Below are 19,269 nucleotides of genomic sequence, written 5' to 3'. Positions count from 1 at the left end.
TATATTTTCAATTATTTTAAATTAAATAATAAAAAAATGTCACATCATATAGAAATAATAATAAAATAATTCAAAGTGATCAAAACTGTAGTAATTTAAACGTTTAGTGGGTAAATTAAAAAATTGAAAGTACATAGAGTAAAATATGAGAGAAAGTATAGTTCAGTCAGGAATGGTGTATTTTTACCCTTTTTATATTAATATCTAAAAAATATTATGTTTATGTGTTAAATTAGAGGTATATTGTATTTAGAAAAAAAAATAGAGCCAAAATACACGTATTATTTAGTGATTTTATATAATTTTTTATAATATATCACAGAGTTGTCGTGTAGGTAAGACGAATTGAAAAAAATATTATATAAAAGTTTATATAAGTTGAAAAGCAAAATTTAGTTTAGTATTTTATATTTTTAAATTAAATATAATATTTTTTTCATTATTATAAAGTATAGAAAATATTAAATATATTTTAAAAATATTAAAATTTTAAACTCATTTTCACTTCAAATCCTATATTAACTATAGTTTAATATATATATATATATAATATTCAACTATAAATTAACTATTATATTTACCGTCAATAATTTCTAGAGTAAGTGGTTAAAAGTTATCAATTGGTATTTACCATCAATATTTAAGTTATCAATAATTTCTCTTCTCCATCTCTCTAATTAGAAATTATTTTTTTAAATATTACATTTGCCAAAGTAGTTTAGTATTCTAAAATTCTCTATTTTTTTTGTTATCCTTCCCGTTACAAGGTTTCGCATTGACTAATTCGAATTGACCTACATCGTACATCTAGTTTTGGTGAATGACGGACAAAAGAAGCTTTTTTCCCCTCTTATATATTGTCGTATTTTGTTTATATGGTGAATGATGATTTAAATAGTATGTTTATTCCAAATTAGGTTTAGTTTAATAGAATACGTAAGTGTTAAAGACTAAAATTGTTATTACATTATGTCATATTACAATTTTTTATTAAGTTAACGACCAAATTTTTATAAAAGATATATATCAAAATACAGTAGTTGGACCATCAAAACAAAAGTAGAAAAATAGATGAGGTACCAAATAGAAAACTGACGCAAAGAATTAGCGGTGATTAGAAAGTCAGCATAATCAACAGACGTTTCTTCCCATGTACCTAATGGTTCTCAACATGTCTGTCTCTATGTCCCTCAACAGTGGAGTCTTCATTCAATTTGTGCCCTTCTTTGATAATGTGTTGCTCTGTTGTAAGTTGGAGATCTTCCAAATCTTTCTCATACACTATCCCAACCCCACATTTCTTCACCCCCAACACCTTTGCCATAAGCCTTATATATGAATGACAATTCAAGTTCATCGCATTCCTGATTTGAGCAATCCGGTGTTGATGTATTCTCGGTTTCACTTTCACCACATTCATTCTCCAAGTAATATGGATATAACACGTCACGCCCCCAGTAACGAAGAAAAAGGTGGTCTTTTTTTATGGGCTGATTATATCCTTTCCCTAAAACAATCCTAACGTTATCAAGACGTCGAGGTTCTCCACAATGGATAACAGCATTACACCTGATTCGCTCACCCCCCCCCCCCCGAAGAATCACCACCGGCAAAAATGCAGCAGAAAGCAACTCCCATCCATTGACTATCATTCCGAATATTGAGAGGCAGTGGCATCTTTATTGAAGAGTTGACTCTTTGATGGCTGAACCATTCCGGGATTTCACTTCCAGGTATAATGATATGATCTCGGTTATGTGTTCCGAGTCATATACGATGTTGCCCGATCGTGATTCTAGTAAGAACTTCACAGTGCTTTGATTGAAGACTGAAAAATGCATAAACAACGTTATAAGAAGGAAAATATGTATATATGAATATGTGTATGAAAGTAATGGAAATGATAGAATGAAGTTGAAGTTGATTGTAAATGAAAGAAGTGTGGTGGTGACAGTGGTTGAATGGATGTAACGAAAATGGTGAAGGATGTTTGTAGTTGGCGTGGAGAATGATAGTAATTCAAAAGATGGATTGTGACCCTCTAACTATACATGATCCCGGTTATACTAATAAAATGTAAGATGACTCGGTTATACTAATAAAATGTTGGATTAAGTACGGTTATAGGGTGTTGTTTTGTTTAGTTTCCTGTCTATTAAAAGTTATAAAATGGTCCCTTGACTATAATGCATTATTTACTGAGTCCCTTGACTATTAAAAGTTACAAAATGATCATCTAATTATTCATATATTCCAAATTCATCATATTTTGTTAAAAAAAATTGACGTTATTATGAGCTAGACGTTAACATATTGAATGTGATATAATAAAATATGATCTCAAAATCTCAAACAATTATCATATCTCAACCAACAAGTTAACATCCAACTCAAATTGTCGTCAATTTTTTAACAAAAACGATGAGTTTGGAACATATGAATAATTAGGACTAGACTGTAACAGCCATTAAATTTGACTGGTAAGTGACATGTGTCGATTTTATAGTATTTTAAAAAATATATTTAAAAAAACTTTAAAAAATTATTTTTTTTTAAATCTTATTTTCCTGAAATTATTAAAAAAATCTCAAACTTCCTTAAAAGCCTAATTTCAATCCCTTTGTCACCGCCGCTAACCGACTGAAATTTCAACAATGTGAGACCGGCCAAACATTCAACGGTCAAAACCTTTTCTCCAACCTCTAATTGCATCGATCAATTGACGATTGCCGCGTGAAGAACTCCTTTTCACCCGATCGCGAAATCTTGTATTTACACGACCATTGGGTGTTCGACCAGTCACAAAAATAAGGGGTTTTGGTCATTGGGTGGTTGTTCGGTACAACAATGTTGGGTATGCGGTCGATTGACGACGTTGGTAGCGGTCGGCGGTGCTAAGGGATTGAAATTTGGGTTTTTTGGAATTTTGGGTTTTTTTATAATTTCAAGAAATATTGGGTTTTTAAATAGAATTTAATTTTAAGTGTTTTTTTTAAATAAAATTTTATATGTTTGACATGTATCGGATAACGATAATTTTAACGGCCGTTATAGGTCAAGGCCTAAAAATATAACGTCGAAAATATTAGACACTTAAAAATATAACAGAACAAATGTTAAACACATATTTTAACGAAAAATAGTTTAGTAACTTATTTTTACATTAAGTCTAATTATTATTACAAATTATATATAATAATATTGTAAATCATTTTTCTTTGAAGTTGCCGCTTTCCAGGCCACCAAACAAAAACCAAGTACTAAAATAATTATATTTTTTTTCTTAATCTTTGTAATCTAACGTCTCCTTTTAAACTCATTTTCACTTTAAATCCCATATTAACTATAGTTTTATATATATATATATATATATAATATTCAACTATAAATTAACTGAGTAAGTGGTTAAAAGTTATCAATTGGTATTTACTGTCAATATTTAAGTTATCAATAAATTCTCTTCTCCTTCTCTCTAATTAGAAATTAGTATTTTTTTAAAATATTACATTTGCCAAAGTAGTTTAGGTAATCTAAAATTTTCTATTTTTTATTTTCCTCCTGGTTACAAGGTTCTGCCTGACTAATCCGAACTGATCCACATCGCACACCTAGCTTTGGTGAATGATGGGCTAAAGAAGCTTTTTTTTTTTTTTGCTTTCTTTTCCCTCTTCTTTATTAATGTATTATGTTTATATGGTAAATGATGATTTAAATAGTATGTTTATTCCAAATTAGGTTTAGTTTAATAGAATATATAAGTGTTAAAGACTAAAATTGTTATTACATTATGTCATGTTACTATTTTTATTAAGTCAACGACCGAAGTTTTTATAAAAAATATATATCAAAATACAATAGTTGGACGATCAAAACAAAAGTAGAAAAATAGATGAGGTACCAAATAAACAATTTACGCAAAGAATTAGTAAGACGAGAGTGGTGATTAGAAAGTCAGCATAATCAACAAACGTATCTTCCCCTGTACCTAATGGTTCCCAACATGTCTCTCTCTGTGTCCATCAACAGTGGAGTCTTCATTCAATTTGTGCCCTACTTTGATTCATGTGTTGCTTTGTTGTAAGTTGGACATCTTCCAAATCTTTATCATACACTATCCCAACCCCACATTTCTTCACCCCAACACCTTTGCCAAAATATTCGAATGACAATTCAAGTTCATCGCATTCCTGATTTGAGCAATCCGGTGTTGATGTATTCTCGGTTTCACTTTCACCACATTCATTCTCCAAGTAATATGGATATAACACGTCACGCCCCCAGTAACGAAGAAAAAGGTGGTCATTTTTTATGGGCTGATTAAATCTTTTCCCTAAAGGAACGTAAAACCTATCAACATCTCGAGGTTCTCCACAACGGATAACACCGTCACATTTGATATACTCATCCCCCGAAGAATCACCACCGGCAAAAATGCAGCAGAAAGCAACTCCCATCCATTGACTATCATTCCGAATATTGAGAGGCAGTGGCATCTTGATTGAAGAGTCGACTCTTTGATGGCTGAACCATTCTGGGATTTCACTTCCAGGTAAAATAACATCGATCCTTTCTCTTGAATTTGCAAATGCCTGAAAAATAAAACCCCTTTCGCTGGTAACTAAAAACACAAATTCTTAAGTACGAGATTTTGTTAAGCAAAAAAGAGAGGTTGAACAACCTTGAGATGTTTTTTCAGCAATGTTAATGCATTGATGTTCTCAGCCAATCTGTAGCAGTTGGTACCTGTAATATGCATCCAATCCATTGGATTGCATGCTTTTGATGGATTAGCAATTAGTTCCAGAGAAGCACAATCATCTATGCTCACATATTCTACACTTGTTGGAAGCTCAGGCAACGATTTCAGCCCCCGGCAATTCATCAAGTCAAGATATTCAAGCTTGGAAAGTCGAGTAAGAGAATCAGGTAGGCTGATGAAATTGTTACTGCTGAGATCGAGTCTTTTCAAAGAGGACAGACAAGAAATATCAATAGGAATATCTCCTTCACAAAGATTGCAGTCCCTTAGATTCAGCTCTGTCAATGAACTCAAACCCGACAACGAAGGCAATATCGGAGCCATTGAATTTGTCTTTCCTCTTTGGAATTTTTTGAAGAGAGAAGGCAGATTTTTTCGAAACTTAGATGAAGATCCCTTGCGGCCGTTGAAAGACAAAACTTTAAGATTTTTAAGTCGAAAAATGCAGGACGGTGGTTTTGTTATGGCCGTTTCACTCAAGTCGAGCTCTTCCAAAAACTCTGCTAGCTGCAAACTCTCTGGCAAAAATCCAACTCTATAACATCCGGAAAGATCAAGAGTTTTTAGACAATCCATTTTGCAATCAATCTCTGGAAACCAAAGAAGATTTGGACAACCCGAAAGAATGAATGTTTGAAGAGATTCCATTCCAATTTTGGTTGGAAGATTCCTGAGACTTTTGCAGCCTCTCAAATTCAAATTTTGAAGCCTTTTAAGCTCTGCTATGGATGGATGAACATCAACTATTTTCGTACAACCTTCCAGGATCAAAACTTCAAGATCTGGGGCCATTGTGAAGTCCGGAGTCTTGATCAGGTTCGGGGACCCTGTGAGGTTTAACACTTTCAGCTTGTACAAGGGTTGTTGAAAACAATAATAAATTAGAGAGAAAAGAGAGAAAAAATAAGAAAGCTCATTCTTGTTATTTTGGTCTCTATCAAAATCAAATTTTAATCATTCATCTTAAAAATAGAATTAATTCTTACTCTGGTTCCCTTCCATAGTTGTTCAATGTGACTGTATTGTAACAGAAGTGCAACAAGGTTGTCCGGTTGAAAGCCTGAGGGCAGAGATCTTAAAGGACATCCTTTCCAATCTAAAAGCCGTAGCTCATTAGAAAGATATTTGAGACCATCACAATTTGAGAGGCAAAGAACTTTGAGCAATCTCAATCTTTTCATCTTTGAGAAGGCATCGACACTCAAATTGAGTGTCTTGTTTGGTTCCCTGATAACCATGAGAAAAACAAAAAAATGAGCTTCAAACTATGCAAAAACAAATCCAATACCTAAAAGCTACGTTACCCCATTACTGTGTTTTCAATCATCCGTGTTTGATACTTGTATCTGACGCATATTCGGATAAGAGTATTGTTATATGATATTTTAAGAACTCTTCGAATCCATGGAAAAACGTTAAAATCAATACCCATGTTTTCCTACCTTTGATTGTCGATGATCATGGCTTCAATCACCTCCGTGGCCTACATGTAATCAAGAACAGAGTATAAGAAGACAGAATGAATGGTTTAAACTGCATGATAAGACTTTTGACAATTTACACCTATGTTTAACATTACGATAATCTTTTGATCGGAATATAGTAAATAAATCACTTTAAACAAATTATAACATTTTCCAATGAGAGTGATTTACTGAATATTATGTATATTTTTGAAGACTTAGTTTTATTGAATGACTTACAGTTTCTTTTGTTAGAACATGTTGGATGTCCCTTTCATCCCACAATCGGCAACGCTTTCCAGGTTCATCAATAGATTTCTCCCAAACAATTTTTCTTCCCATTTCTTGTAGCAAGTCATGCATCCACAATCTGTTGTCTTCATCAACTGCCACTAGGGATTTCTTAACAAGAACATCGATTCCAAATATCTGGGAAAAACTCACAACCATCCAACACTTTGGTTACAAAATCTTTCTCCTCCCCCTTGAAGAAGCATGCGATATCAAGAAATATATTCTTTTCCCTTTCTTCCAATCCATCAAAACTGATTCTAAGTCTATCAAGAATATCTTTGTTGGAGTCTCGTTTGAGTCTTTCAATTGCGCTTCTCCATTGAGTTGCATCTCTACCACACAAAAAAGAACCCAACACTTCAAGAGCTAAGGGAAGACCACCAGCATAACTTATAACATGTTCAGAAAGCTCAATGAAAACATCTTCCAACGCTGTCTCACTATCGAAAGCTTTCAAATTAAAAAAGCCGAAGTGCATCATTGGGACTCAATGTTGTAGGCTTATACACATAATCGACTCGATAATATCGGAGCAGATGTTCATCTCTTGTTGTTACAATGATCCTACTGCCTGAACCGAACCAATTACGCCTTCCAACCAAGTGTTCCAAGTGTTTTCTGTTATCAACATCATCAATAACAACAAGAACCTTTTTGTGAGACAACCTATGACTGATGATTGCATTCCCTTCGTCAACATCGAATATACTGAATCCTCCTTCAGACAAGGTTTGAGTAAGAAGTTGTTTCTGTAAAGAAACAAGTCCCAATTTGTTTGAAACTTCTCGAACATCAGCAAGAAAGCTTTTGCCTTCAAAATGAGATGACATTTGGTTGTAAACAACTCTTGCAAGAGTGGTTTTACCGATGCCACCCATTCCACATATTCCTATAATACGGACATCATCTTCTCCAACATTGATTTTTGAATACAACTCCTCTAAACGGGAACTAATTCCAACCAACTTATCATGAACAACAGGATACGTTTGACTTAATTTTGCTGATACCTTTTTAACAATATCTCCAATGAATTCAGATTCATGCCTACAATAGAAATTAAATTTAGTTTTTTTTATTCATTTAAGAAAGGAACAGATAAGACCCTGAAATAAATGATCAAAGAGAGAAAAGAATGAATTACTTGTTATTCAAATGCCATCCTTTGATGTTAGAAACCTCAGTCAAAGCATTTCGCCATCTTTGGATCTTGTATTTATCTTCCTTGTGTGTCTCTTCGTGTTTGGCAAATGCTTCTCCAACTTTATCCTTTTGTTTTCTCAAATCAGACGGATCCACATCATAGAAAATTGGAAATACTTTATGACCTTTTTCCAATTTTTGTTTAACAATCTCAGCAAGCTCCTCCAAACACCAACTTGAAAAGGCGTAGGTTTTGGAGAAAACGATTACCGAACACCATGATTGTTGAATGGCTTTAAAGAGTTCTGGCGCAATCTCTTCGCCGGCCTCCGGCTTTGGGTCATCCCTGAAAGTGACGATTCCACTGCGTTGAAGAGCATCATATAGATGATCTGTAAAACTTCTGCGGGTATCTTCACCTCTAAAACTCATGAAAACATCATATTTGTGTCTAGAAATAGACGAGGAAGACGAAGGTAACGACAACATGGAGATTATAGGAGGAAGAAAAGGATGTCTCCATCTGATGTTCAATATATATATATATATATATATATATATATATATGGCCTAAAACGCAGGAAGAAACTAGGAACAGTACTCCAAGTAAAAAAGCAAGAATGAAGAGAAAAGGAGATCAAATTGCCAAAAACAAAGGGTTCTGAGCAATTTCTGTATAATTATTAATACAAAAGGAAGAAAGCGTGTAGCGGTTGAAGCGTGTAGCGGTTGAAATGAAGGTGTTTTCTCGTAAGAATCCAATAAGCTGAGACTACAAATGTTTTCTTTGCTTTCTTCTGTATTACAGAGAGCCATGCCACTGGCCTGACCTAGAAATATTTTAACCACAGTTGGCCAATTTTATTTTGGCACTCATCTGGATAGTGATGAAATTTCAATACCCGAATGATTTTATTTTATTTTTGAAAGAAGAAAGGCGCAAGGGGGGGGGGGGCTTACCACAAATCTGGCTACTTCAGTGGATTGTGAACAGCTATACTTTTCGGAGTAATCTCAGTGAGAAGCAAAATGGCAACCTACCACCATAAAAGAAAAGGTAACAGCTATATTCATGTGCTGACTGAGTCCGACCACAACTCATCTTAATGACTTCTAATAAAATCAAGATACATGAAAGACAAAACGAGGGCATGCATACCAAAAATTAAACCCCAAAACCAAATCTAAAAACAAGTTATTGATACAGTTGCTGAGCTAACACCAGCTTCCCCAAACATTGCTGTTGCAGCATCTGTCACTAATGCAGTTGCTCCAATGTTGACAACCCTGACTAGAGAAATTAAATCCACAATAAGAAATACTTTCAAGCTAAAGCTGCAAAAGGAAAATGGAACTGGTCAAGGTGATGGCAAGAAAAGAATAGTACGTGGTGCCAATAAGAATGGTTGTGAGAAAGCGTGTTACATCACTGGAAAGCATTTTAAAACACCATCTTCAGAGTCTTTTTCAGCCAGCTCGCGTACCTGACACAAGTTAACATCAGGAGATCAATGAACGACAAAATTCTTAAGGGTTTGATCACATATACAATGGAGGAAACTTGCAGCAGAAACTTCAATCGTTAATGATAGACTACTATAAAACATGGAATTCATATAGAATGTTCACATCACAAATCAAAATTTAATCTTATATTAACGTGAGCCAAATATCTCAAGTCATCAAAGAATCTGCGGAACAGGCATCTGAAGGGAAATCGAAAGACAACCGGACAAGGGAGTGTTGGGACGGCTATGTGTTTAACTCGGTTATACTCATTTCTTTCGAAGATATTTTTTTTTTCTAAATTTTTTATATATTTGGAAGATGATACCAGACAGTATAACATAGGACAGACAGAATTTATAAACTAACCAAATCATCTATATTCTTTCCAACTTACAACAATCCATATCCTAAGCATGCTGATATCCATAATTGAAAAACCACAAATTTGCATGTATGAATACAAACGCTATGAAGCCATAGTTGAAAGACATCAAATAACTTCCAAGGCCACAATGTAGTTATAGCAGTCTCCGCCATTGACAAGAAGGCAGACAAACTCAAAAGCGCAGTCAAGACCACTCCTTGTTCCTTAAACACTTTGAGAACCATAGATGCCTTAGGCCAAGCATTCCTCAACAACAATATACACTGTCCAATCACTCCATAACCAGCATTAACCATTCCCTCTGCAGCAAAAACTCTTTTGCACCCAAAGACCAATACACCACAAACAAATGCCACCAAAATACCCCTTTTCACCAAAATCAAATTCTGATCAGTTCCCATATCTTCCTTTTCTTCTTCTAACAAACCCTTATGTCCCAAAGCACCATTTTTTGGCACTCCCAAAGCTTTGAAAACTCGGGGATTTGAGCTGGCGGAGATTACAGGAGTTGGGTAGAGATTACTTTTGGACAAAAACTTTGATGGGTTCTTCAAATTTCGATCAAAAAACAGGAAAGATGACGACTTTGTTGAATTAATGAAATTTCGAGATGATTTATATGTTTCAAATATGTTATTTAAAAAAATGTAAGATGACTCGGTTAATAAAAATATTGGATTAAGTACACAAATAGTCCCGGTTATAGAGTGCTATTTTATTAAGTTTTATGTCTATTAAAATTTATAAAATGGTCCATCGACTATAATACATTACTTTGTCGAGTATCTTATTATTAAAAGTTACAAAATGATCATCTAATTATTCATATATTCTAAATTCAATATTTTGTTTAAAAAATTGACGTCATTCTGAGCTAGACGTTAACATAAGATTGTGATATAATAAATATGATCTCAAAATCTCAAACAATTATCATATCTCAATCAAAAAGTTAACATCCAACTCAAATTGTCGTCAATTTTTTAACAAAAACGATGAGTTTGGAACATATGAATAATCAGGACTAGACTGTAACAGCCGTTAAATTTGATTGCTATGTGACACGTATCGATTTTATATCATTTTAAAAAACTATTTTTAAAAAATTATTTTAAAAATTATTTTAAAAAACCCTTTTTTTTCCTGAAATTATTAAAAAAATCTCAAACTTCCTTAAAAATCTAATTTCAATCCATTTGTCACGGCCGCCAACCACCGAAATTTCAACGATGTGAGATCGGCCGAACACCCAACGTCGAAACCTTTTCTTCAACCTCTAATTGTAGCGACCAATCGATGATTGCATCGTGAAGAACCCCTTTCAGACGATCACAAAATCTTGTATTTACACGGTCATTGGGTGTTCGACTGGTTACAAAAATAAGGGGTTTTGGTCATTGGGTGATTGTTCGGTAGAACAATGTTGGATATTCAGTCGATTGACGACGTTGATAGCGGACGACAGTGCTAAGGGATTGAAATTAGGGTTTTTTAAGAATTTTGGGGTTTTTTTATAATTTCAAGAAATATTGGGGTTTAAATAAATTTAATTTAAGTGTTCGTTTGAAAAAAAAATAAAATTTTATATGTTTTGACATGTATTGATAACGATAATTTTAATGGCTGTTATATCCCAATACCTAAAAATATAACGTTGAAAATAATAAACCCTTAAAAGTATAACAAAAAAACACATATTTTAACAAAAAAGTATTTTAATCACTTATTTTTACATTAAGCCTAATTATTATTACAAATTATATATAATAATATTATAAATCAATTTTCTTTGAAGTTGCCACTTTCCAGGCCACCAAACAAAAACCAATACTAAGTAATTATATTATAGAGCAAGTTCCGGCAACCCCTGAGTTAGAATTTGGTTGTTGTTTCACAAAAAAATGTCCCGAAACTCATGAGTGTCGTCTGAAACATTTCGGCTTCCTCATTCGCGGATTACAGAGTAAGTTCCGACAAAATGGAGGGCATATTTGGAATCAAGGTGTCAAGACTAACAAGACCCATGAAATTTGAGACCGAACGACCACCATCTATGGCGATCGACGGTGGTGTCCGACCACCTTCTGTTTTTATTTTATATATTTCAATTATTTTAAATTAAATAATAATAAAAATTTCACGTCATATAGAAATAATAAAAAAATAATTCAGAGTGATCAAAACTGGAGTAATTTGAAAATTCAGTGGGTAAATTAAAAAATTGAAAGTACAGTGAGTAAAATAGGAGAGAAAGTATAATTCAGTCAGGAATGATGTATTTTACCCTTTTTATATTAATATCTAAAAAAATTCTGTTTATGAGTTAAATTAGAGGTATATTGTATTTAAAAAAAGAGCCAAAATACAAGTAATATTATTTAGTGATTTTATATAATTTTTATAATATATCACAGAGTTGTCGTGTAAGTAAGACGAATTGAAAAAAAATATTATATAAAAGTTTATATAAGTTGAAAAGCAAAATTTAGTTTAGTATTTTATATTTTTAAATTAAATATAATATTTTTTTCATTATTATAAAGTATAGAGAATATTAAATATATTTTAAAAATATTAAAATTTTAAACTCATTTTCACTTCAAATCCTATATTAACTATAGTTTAATATATATATATATATAATATTCAACTATAAATTAACTATTATATTTACCGTCAATAATTTCTAGAGTAAGTGGTTAAAAGTTATCAATTGGTATTTACCATCAATATTTAAGTTATCAATAATTTCTCTTCTCCATCTCTCTAATTAGAAATTATTTTTTTAAATATTACATTTGCCAAAGTAGTTTAGTATTCTAAAATTCTCTATTTTTTTTGTTATCCTTCCCGTTACAAGGTTTCGCATTGACTAATTCGAATTGACCTACATCGTACATCTAGTTTTGGTGTGAAGCTTTTTTCCCCTCTTATATATTGTCGTATTTTGTTTATATGGTGAATGATGATTTAAATAGTATGTTTATTCCAAATTAGGTTTAGTTTAATAGAATACGTAAGTGTTAAAGACTAAAATTGTTATTACATTATGTCATATTACAATTTTTATTAAGTTAACGACCAAATTTTTATAAAAGATATATATCAAAATACAGTAGTTGGACCATCAAAACAAAAGTAGAAAAATAGATGAGGTACCAAATAGAAAACTGACGCAAAGAATTAGCGGTGATTAGAAAGTCAGCATAATCAACAGACGTTTCTTCCCATGTACCTAATGGTTCTCAACATGTCTGTCTCTATGTCCCTCAACAGTGGAGTCTTCATTCAATTTGTGCCCTTCTTTGATAATGTTGCTCTGTTGTAAGTTGGAGATCTTCCAAATCTTTCTCATACACTATCCCAACCCCACATTTCTTCACCCCCAACACCTTTGCCATAAGCCTTATATATGAATGACAATTCAAGTTCATCGCATTCCTGATTTGAGCAATCCGGTGTTGATGTATTCTCGGTTTCACTTTCACCACATTCATTCTCCAAGTAATATGGATATAACACGTCACGCCCCCAGTAACGAAGAAAAAGGTGGTCTTTTTTTATGGGCTGATTATATCCTTTCCCTAAAACAATCCTAACGTTATCAAGACGTCGAGGTTCTCCACAATGGATAACAGCATTACACCTGATTCTCACCCCCCCCCCCCGAAGAATCACCACCGGCAAAAATGCAGCAGAAGAAAAGGTGGTCTTTTTTTATGGGCTGATTATCCTTTCCCTAAAACAATCCTAACGTTATCAAGACGTCGAGGTTCTCCACAATGGATAACATACACCTGATTCGCTACCCCCCCCCCCCCCCCGAAGAATCACCACCGGCAAAAATGCAGCAGAAGCAACTCCCATCCATGACTATCATTCCGAATTTGAGAGGCAGTGGCATCTTTATTGAAGAGTTGACTCTTTGATGGCTGAACCATTCCGGGATTTCACTTCCATATAATGATATGATCTCGGTTATGTGTTCCGAGTCATATACGATGTTGCCCGATCGTGATTCTAGTAAGAACTTCACAGTGCTTTGATTGAAGACTGAAAAATGCATAAACAACGTTATAAGAAGGAAAATATGTATATATGAATATGTGTATGAAAGTAATGGAAATGATAGAATGAAGTTGAAGTTGATTGTAAATGAAAGAAGTGTGTGGTGACAGTGGTTGAATGGATGTAACGAAATGGTGAAGGATGTTTGTAGTTGGCGTGGAGAATGATAGTAATTCAAAAGATGGATGTGACCCTCTAACTATACATGATCCCGGTTATACTAATAAAATGTAAGATGACTCGGTTATAATAAAATGTTGGATTAAGTACGGTTATAGGGTGTTGTTTTGTTTAGTTTCCTGTCTATTAAAAGTTATAAAATGTCCCTTGACTATAATGCATATTTACTGAGTCCCTTGACTATTAAAAGTTACAAAATGATCATCTAATTATTCATATATTCCAAATTCATCATATTTTGTTAAAAAAATTGAGTTATTATGAGCTAGACGTTAACATATTGAATGTGATATAATAATATGATCTCAAAATCTCAAACAATTATCATATCTCAACCACAAGTTAACATCCAACTCAAATTGTCGTCAATTTTTTAACAAAAACGATGAGTTTGGAACATATGAATAATTAGGACTAGACTGTAACAGCCATTAAATTTGACTGGTAAGTGACATGTGTCGATTTATAGTATTTAAAAAAATATTTAAAAAAACTTTAAAAAATTATTTTTTTTAAATCTTATTTTCCTGAAATTATTAAAAAAATCTCAAACTCCTTAAAAGCCTAATTTCAATCCCTTTGTCACCGCCGCTAACAGACTGAAATTTCAACAATGTGAGACGGCCAACATTCAACGGTCAAACCTTTTCTCCAACCTCTACTGCATCGATCAATTGACGATTGCGCGTGAAGAACTCCTTTCACCCGATCGCGAAAATCTTGTATTTACACGACCATTGGGTGTTCGACCAGTCACAAAAATAAGGGGTTTTGGCATGGGTGGTTGTTCGGTACAACAATGTTGGGTATGCGTCGATTGACGACGTTGGTAGCGGTCGGCGGTGCTAAGGGATTGAAATTTGGGTTTTTTGGAATTTTGGGTTTTTTTATAATTTCAAGAAATATTGGGTTTTTAAATAGAATTTAATTTTAAGTGTTTTTTTTAAATAAAATTTTATATGTTTGACATGTATCGGATAACGATAATTTTAACGGCCGTTATAGGTCAAGGCCTAAAAATATAACGTCGAAAATATTAGACACTTAAAAATATAACAGAACAAATGTTAAACATATTTTAACGAAAATAGTTTAGTAACTTATTTTTACATTAAGTCTAATTATTATTACAAATTATATATAATAATATTGTAAATCATTTTTCTTTGAAGTTGCCGCTTTCCAGGCCACCAAACAAAAACCAAGTACTAAAATAATTATATTTTTTTTCTTAATCTTTGTAATCTAACGTCTCCTTTTAAACTCATTTTCACTTTAATCCCATATTAACTATAGTTTTATATATATATATATATATAATATTCAACTATAAATTAACTGAGTAAGTGGTTAAAAGTTATCAATTGGTATTTACTGTCAATATTTAAGTTATCAATAAATTCTCTTCTCCTTCTCTCTAATTAGAAATTAGTATTTTTTTAAAATATTACATTTGCCAAAGTAGTTTAGGTAATCTAAAATTTTCTATTTTTTATTTTCCTCCTGGTTACAAGGTTCTGCCTGACTAATCCGAACTGATCCACATCGCACACCTAGCTTTGGTGAATGATGGGCTAAAGAGCTTTTTTTTTTTTTTTTTGCTTTCTTTTCCCTCTTCTTTATTAATGTATTATGTTTATATGGTAAATGATGATTTAAATAGTATGTTTATTCCAAATTAGGTTTAGTTTAATAGAATATATAAGTGTTAAAGACTAAAATTGTTATTACATTATGTCATGTTACTATTTTTATTAAGTCAACGACCGAAGTTTTTATAAAAAATATATATCAAAATACAATAGTTGGACGATCAAAACAAAAGTAGAAAAATAGATGAGGTACCAAATAAACAATTTACGCAAAGAATTAGTAAGACGAGAGTGGTGATTAGAAAGTCAGCATAATCAACAAACGTATCTTCCCCTGTACCTAATGGTTCCCAACATGTCTCTCTCTGTGTCCATCAACAGTGGAGTCTTCATTCAATTTGTGCCCTACTTTGATTCATGTGTTGCTTTGTTGTAAGTTGGACATCTTCCAAATCTTTATCATACACTATCCCAACCCCACATTTCTTCACCCCAACACCTTTGCCAAAATATTCGAATGACAATTCAGTTCATCGCATTCCTGATTTGAGCAATCCGGTGTTGATGTATTCGGTTTCACTTTCACCACATTCATTCTCCAAGTAATATGGATAACACGTCACGCCCCCAGTAACGAAGAAAAAGGTGGTCATTTTTTATGGGCTGATTAAATCTTTTCCCTAAAGGAACGTAAAACCTATCAACATCTCGAGGTTCTCCACAACGGATAACACCGTCACATTTGATATACTCATCCCCCGAAGAATCACCACCGGCAAAAATGCAGCAGAAAGCAACTCCCATCCATTGACTATCATTCCGAATATTGAGAGGCAGTGGCATCTTGATTGAAGAGTCGACTCTTTGATGGCTGAACCATTCTGGGATTTCACTTCCAGGTAAAATAACATCGATCCTTTCTCTTGAATTTGCAAATGCCTGAAAAATAAACCCCTTTCGCTGGTAACTAAAAACACAAATTCTTAAGTACGAGATTTTGTTAAGCAAAAAAGAGAGGTTGAACAACCTTGAGATGTTTTTTCAGCAATGTTAATGCATTGATGTTCTCAGCCAATCTGTAGCAGTTGGTACCTGTAATATGCATCCAATCCATTGGATTGCATGCTTTTGATGGATTAGCAATTAGTTCCAGAGAAGCACAATCATCTATGCTCACATATTCTACACTTGTGGAAGCTCAGGCAACGATTCAGCCCCCGGCAATTCATCAAGTCAAGATATTCAAGCTTGGAAAGTCGAGTAAGAATCAGGTAGGCTGATGAATTGTTACTGCTGAGATCGAGTCTTTTCAAAGAGGACAGACAAGAAATATCAATAGGAATATCTCCTTCACAAAGATGCAGTCCCTTAGATTCAGCTCTGTCAATGAACTCAAACCCGACAACGAAGGCAATATCGGAGCCATTGAATTTGTCTTTCCTCTTTGGAATTTTTGAAGAGAGAAGGCAGATTTTTTCGAAACTTAGATGAAGATCCCTTGCGGCCGTTGAAAGACAAAACTTTAAGATTTTTAAGTCGAAAAATGCAGGACGGTGGTTTTGTTATGGCCGTTTCACTCAAGTCGAGCTCTTCCAAAAACTCTGCTAGCTGCAAACTCTCTGGCAAAAATCCAACTCTATACATCCGGAAAGATCAAGAGTTTTAGACAATCCATTTTGCAATCAATCTCTGGAAACCAAAGAAGATTTGGACAACCCGAAAGAATGAATGTTTGAAGAGATTCCATTCCAATTTTGGTTGGAAGATTCCTGAGACTTTTGCAGCCTCTCAAATTCAAATTTTGAAGCCTTTTAAGCTCTGCTATGGATGGATGAACATCAACTATTTCGTACAACCTTCCAGGATCAAAACTTCAAGATCTGGGGCCATTGTGAAGTCCGGAGTCTTGATCAGGTTCGGGGACCCTGTGAGGTTTAACACTTTCAGCTTGTACAAGGGTTGTTGAAAACAATAATAAATTAGAGAGAAAAGAGAGAAAAAATAAGAAAGCTCATTCTTGTTATTTTGGTCTCTATCAAAATCAAATTTTAATCATTCATCTTAAAAATAGAATTAATTCTTACTCTGGTTCCCTTCCATAGTTGTTCAATGTGACTGTATTGTAACAGAAGTGCAACAAGGTTGTCCGGTTGAAAGCCTGAGGGCAGAGATCTTAAAGGACATCCTTTCCAATCTAAAAGCCGCTCATTAGAAAGATATTTGAGACCATCACAATTTGAGAGGCAAAGAACTTTGAGCAATCTCAATCTTTTCATCTTTGAGAAGGCATCGACACTCAAATTGAGTCTTGTTTGGTTCCCTGATAACCATGAGAAAAACAAAAAAATGAGCTTCAAACTATGCAAAAACAAATCCAATACCTAAAAGCTACGTTACCCCATTACTGTGTTTTCAATCATCCGTGTTTGATACTTGTATCTGACGCATATTCGGATAAGATTGTTATATGATATTTTAAGAACTCTTCGAATCCATGGAAAAACGTTAAAATCAATACCCATGTTTTCCTACCTTTGATTGTCGATGATCATGGCTTCAATCACCTCCGTGGCCTACATGTAATCAAGAACAGAGTATAAGAAGACAGAATGAATGGTTTAAACTGCATGATAAGACTTTTGACAATTTACACCTATGTTTAACATTACGATAATCTTTTGATCGGAATATAGTAAATAAATCACTTTAAACAAATTATAACATTTTCCAATGAGAGTGATTTACTGATATTAGTATTTTTGAAGACTTAGTTTTATTGAATGACTTACAGTTTCTTTTGTTAGAACATGTTGGATGTCCCTTTCATCCCACAATCGGCAACGCTTTCCAGGTTCATCAATAGATTTCTCCCAAACAATTTTTCTTCCCATTTCTTGTAGCAAGTCATGCATCCACAATCTGTTGTCTTCATCAACTGCCACTAGGGATTTCTTAACAAGAACATCGATTCCAATATCTGGGAAAAACTCACAACCATCCAACACTTTGGTTACAAAATCTTTCTCCTCCCCCTTGAAGAAGCATGCGATATCAAGAAATATATTCTTTTCCCTTTCTTCCAATCCATCAAACTGATTCTAAGTCTATCAAGAATATCTTTGTTGGAGTCTCGTTTGAGTCTTTCAATTGCGCTTCTCCATTGAGTTGCATCTCTACCACACAAAAAAGAACCCAACACTTCAAGAGCTAAGGGACCACCAGCATAACTTATAACATGTTCAAAGCTCAATGAAAACATCTTCCAACGCTGTCTCACTATCGAAAGCTTTCAAATTAAAAGCCGAAGTGCATCATTGGGACTCAATGTTGTAGGCTTATACACATAATCGACTCGATAATATCGGAGCAGATGTCATCTCTTGTTGTTACAATGATCCTACTGCCTGAACCGAACCAATTACGCCTTCCAACCAAGTGTTCCAAGTGTTTTCTGTTATCAACATCATCAATAACAACAAGAACCTTTTTGTGAGACAACCTATGACTGATGATTGCATTCCCTTCGTCAACATCGAATATACTGAATCCTCCTTCAGACAAGGTTTGAGTAAGAAGTTGTTTCTGTAAAGAAACAAGTCCCAATTTGTTTGAAACTTCTCGAACATCAGCAAGAAAGCTTTTGCCTTCAAAATGAGATGACATTTGGTTGTAAACAACTCTTGCAAGAGTGGTTTTACCGATGCCACCCATTCCACATATTCCTATAATACGGACATCATCTTCTCCAACATTGATTTTTGAATACAACTCCTCTAAACGGGAACTAATTCCAACCAACTTATCATGAACAACAGGACGTTTGACTTAATTTTGCTGATACCTTTTAACAATATCTCCAATGATTCAGATTCATGC

The 19,269-nt window shown here is 33.6% G+C and overlaps 2 pseudogenes; both read right to left on the bottom strand.

Moving 5' to 3' along the window:
• Nucleotides 1–4,008: 4,008 nt before the first annotated feature.
• On the bottom strand, nucleotides 4,009–8,148 carry LOC120167357 (annotated as a pseudogene).
• Nucleotides 8,149–15,984: 7,836 nt separating this feature from the next.
• Nucleotides 15,985–19,161, bottom strand: LOC120167356 (annotated as a pseudogene).
• Between the last annotated feature and the right edge of the window lie 108 nt (nucleotides 19,162–19,269).

Source organism: Hibiscus syriacus, unplaced genomic scaffold (assembly GCF_006381635.1).
Source record: "Hibiscus syriacus cultivar Baekdansim isolate YM2019G1 unplaced genomic scaffold, ASM638163v2 tig00111671_pilon, whole genome shotgun sequence".
In the NCBI taxonomy this organism is placed as follows: Eukaryota; Viridiplantae; Streptophyta; class Magnoliopsida; order Malvales; family Malvaceae; genus Hibiscus; species Hibiscus syriacus.
This window is presented reverse-complemented; position numbering and strand designations above follow the sequence as displayed.